Source organism: Zalophus californianus, chromosome 2, assembly GCF_009762305.2.
Source record: "Zalophus californianus isolate mZalCal1 chromosome 2, mZalCal1.pri.v2, whole genome shotgun sequence".
Taxonomy (NCBI): Eukaryota; Metazoa; Chordata; class Mammalia; order Carnivora; family Otariidae; genus Zalophus; species Zalophus californianus.
The window spans coordinates 47,264,280-47,268,540 of NC_045596.1; positions in this window are offsets into that span (position 1 = coordinate 47,264,280).

A 4,261-nucleotide genomic window follows, 5' to 3' on the forward strand; every position below is an offset into this window, starting at 1 on the left:
AAAAGAAGCCATAAAACACAATCTGATTAAAAAATGAGCAGAGAATTGAATAGATATCTTTTCAAAGAGTATATACAGATGGCCCACAGGTACATGAAAAGATGTCAGCATCACTAATCATCAAGGAAATTCAAATCAAAACCACAAAAGGATATTGCTTCACACCTCTTAGAATGGCTATTTTCAAAAAGACCAGAAGTTGGGGCATCTGGGTGGCTCAGTCGGTTAAGTGTCTGCCTTCGGCTCAGGTCATGATCCCAGGGTCCTGGGATTGAGCCCCACATCGGGCTCCCTGCTCGGCGGAGAGCCTGCTTCTCCCTCTCCCTCTGCCTGCCACTCTGTCTGCTTGTGCTGTCTCTCTGTCAAATAAATAAATAAAATCTTAAAAAAATAAATAAAATAAATAAAAAAATAAAAAAGACCAGAAGTAACAAGTGTTGACATGGATGTAGAGAAAAGGGTTTCATTGTGCCCTGTTGGTGGGAACGTAAATTGGTGCAGCCACTATGGAAAACAGTATGGAAGTTGCTGAAAAAAATTAATAGATCTACCATATGATCCAAATTCCACTTCTGGGTGTTTATCCAAAGAAAACAAAAACACTAATTCAAAAAGATATATGCATCTCCACATTCACTGAATCATTGTTTGCAATAGCATGTGTCACTACAAATGTGAACATGTGTCCGAAAACAGATGAACATATAAAAGAAAATGTGGCATTTAGGCACAATGGAATATTATTCCACCATAAAAAAGAATGAAATCTTTCCCAGCAAGTGGTGGATCTTTATGGCATAATGCTAAGTAAAAAACAAACAACAATCAAGCTCATAAAGAACAGATTTGTTCATCACCCAAGGTGGAGGGTCAAAAGGTATAAATTTCCAGTTATAAAATAAGTCATGGGGATGTAATGTATAGCATGGTGACTATAGTTAATACTGTCCTGTGTACTTGAAAGTTAAGAAATTAAAGATCTCATCACAAAAAATATTTACAACTATGTATGGTGATCAGCATTAACTAGAGTTATTGTGCTTATTTCACAATATATACAAATAGGAAATAATTGTATTGACACCTGAAGCTAATATAATGTTGTATCTTGATTATACCTAAAAAAATGAGTTTCCATAGTTATTACATTGAAATATTAACTCTGATATTATCAATGCTGAAAAGAGGATTCTCAGGCTCTGCTGATACTGTAAACTGGCCTGTGGCCACTTTTGCAGGCCATTTACTGCCTCTATATCAAATAAAATTCACAATGCACAAATACACAATACACAATATGCAAATACATTTGCAAGGACTCATGTAAAATCATTGCTTTTGATTGTTTAAGTGTGGATTCTAAGTACCGGTCAATGATAAAATAGTAAAAAAAAAAAAAAAAACTTGGATACATCTATAATAAAATATTGAGATATATTTTAGAAACAGGATATAGATCTTGATAGGAATTGTGAGGAATAAATATCCATGTAAGATGTTTGACCATTCAATTTGACTTGCCTGAGCTATTATTGCCTTCTACCTGTTGTCTTGGTAGACTGTCCAGTGTAGAATCTTTTCCAAATATTTCATTGTTAACATATTATTAACAGCTGTGTGAAAATAAGCTAACATGGGTTTGGTAGATCTCTACTCCATACTTCCAACTTACACTATGGTCTCATTTACTAATGTGTAAAAACAAAACAAAACAAGAACGTGTTATGTGACTAGTGTTTTTACTTTAACATGAAATAAAATATAATTGAAACAACCAGCAATATTTCAGGTAAGTATATGGAGCTGAAAAACAGATTGCTTGCCAAAGAGATGATGGAGATAGCTACATTTTAGTGTGCTCTCGGATGGTAGTGGAAGAAATATTTGATGTTACTGCCTTTGTCATATATAGTGTTTATCAGCCCATTTTGTTTTGTTGAAGGTCAAAAAGCAGCAAGATGCACAAAGCCACCCGACTAGAGAGTCCCACAGAGTCAGTGGGAAATACAGCAAAATATAATTAAGTGTAAGAGAATGTATAAGAACTCCAAGCTGAGCAGTCCTCCCATAGAATCTATGGACCAGTTGAACACTCAATTGGTTTCATCATTTTTTATACAGTGGTAATCTACAAATATTTGTTATAGTGTTTTGTAATTTTACCTTATTTTTCAATAAACCTTTTCATCAGCAATGAGCTAAAAATTGACTGTGCATATTAAATGAAAATATACATTATTTTTTTAAATTTCAAGAAAGTTGATGAACACATGGCTTGCTCAAAAATATGCAACTTAATATTTTTTTTATTTGCCATGGAATGATTTGAGAAGACCTGTTTTGCAGCATCAAAATTTGGTGAAACATTAAAAGGAATCAAAGCTGATAGAACTTCCTTGACTAGTTTTATCAAAAAGAATTTGTTGAAGAAAGGTAGTCCAAAAGGTGATGTATTTACACATTTCTATGTTAAAGACAGAAATGTGAAAACCTTGTATTTAACTAATTTTGCTCTGAATATATGAGGTAAGTCAGAAACTATAGAATAATTTCTCAGTAAAAATTAATACAAAGAACAGTTTAATAAAGATGTTGGCAATTTCAAATTTATTAACCATAAAATAGAAATTTGAAGATTATAGGCACTTCAAATAATAAAAATAATTATACCATAGGAATTAACTCTTCATTAAATGTTTGGTGGAATTCACCTGTGAAGTCATCTGGTATTGGACTTCTGTTCTCAAACCATTCCAAAAAAATAGGAGAGGAATAAAAACCTCCATTCACTCTATGAGGCCAGCATTACCCTGACACCAAAACCCAATAAAGATACTATTAAAAAAGGGGGGGGGGAGAGGAAGAACTACAGGCCAATCTCTCTGATAACCACAAATGCAACAATCCTCAACAAAATATTAGCAACCCAAACTCAATGATACATTAAAAATAATTTATCACAATTATGTTGGATGTATTCCCAGGATGCAGGAGCAGTTCAATATTTACAAATCAATGTGATACATCACATCAACAAGAAAAAGAAAATTATATGATCATCTCAATAGATGCAGAAAAAGCACTTGACAAAGTACAACATTCATTCATGATAATAACTCTCAGCCAAGTAGGTTTAGAGGGAACATACATCAACATAACGTAGGCTATGTAGAAAAAGTCCCTAGCTAACATCATATTCAATGGTGAAAAACAGAGCTTTTTCTTTAAGATCAGGAACAAGACAAGGAGGTCCGCTCTCACCAATGTTATGCAACATAGTGCAAGAATATCTAGCCACAACAATCAAACAAGAAAAAGAAATAACAAGCATCCACATTGGTAAGGAAGAAATAAAACTTCCACTATTTGCAGATGACATGTGTATATAGTATATAGAAACCCTAAAGACTCCACCAAAAACTACTAGAACTGATAAATGAATTCAGTCAAGTTGTAGGATACAAAATCAATACACATAAATCTGTTGCATTTGATACATTAATAATGAAGTAGCAGAAAGAGAAATTAAGGAATCAGTCCCGTTTACAATTTCACCAAAAAGAATAAAATACCTAGGAATAAACTTAACCAAGGAGGTAAAACACCTGTACTCTGAAAATGATAAAATGTTGAAGAAATTGAAGATACAAACAAATGCAAAGATATTTCACACTCAGGATTGGAAGAACAAATACTGTTAAAATGTCCACGTTACAAAGCAGTCTACAGATTTAACGGAATCTCTATCAAAATACTAACAGTATTTTTCACAGAACTAGAACAAATAATACTAAAATTTATATGGAACTCTGAATAGCCAAAGCAACCTTGAGAAAGAACAAAGTTGGAGGTACTACAATTCCAGATTTCAGGATACACTACAAATCTGTATTAATCAAAACAGTATGGCACTGGCACAGAAATAGACACACAGATCACAGAACAGAATAGAAAGCCCAGAAATAAACCTACACTTATATGGTCAATTAATCTACAACAAAGGAGGCAACAATTTACAGTAGGGAAAACACAGTCTGTTCAATAAATGGTGATGGGAAAACTGTGCAGTGATATGCAAAAGAATGAAACTGGACCACTTTCTTACACCACATACAAAAATAAAATCAAAGTGGATTAAAGACTTGAATGTAAGACCTGAAACCATAAAACTCCTAAAAGAGAACATAAACAGTTATTTGACAGAGGCTGCAGAAAGGTTTTTCTAGAAAATATCTGCCCATGCCTGTGTTCTCACTGTCAA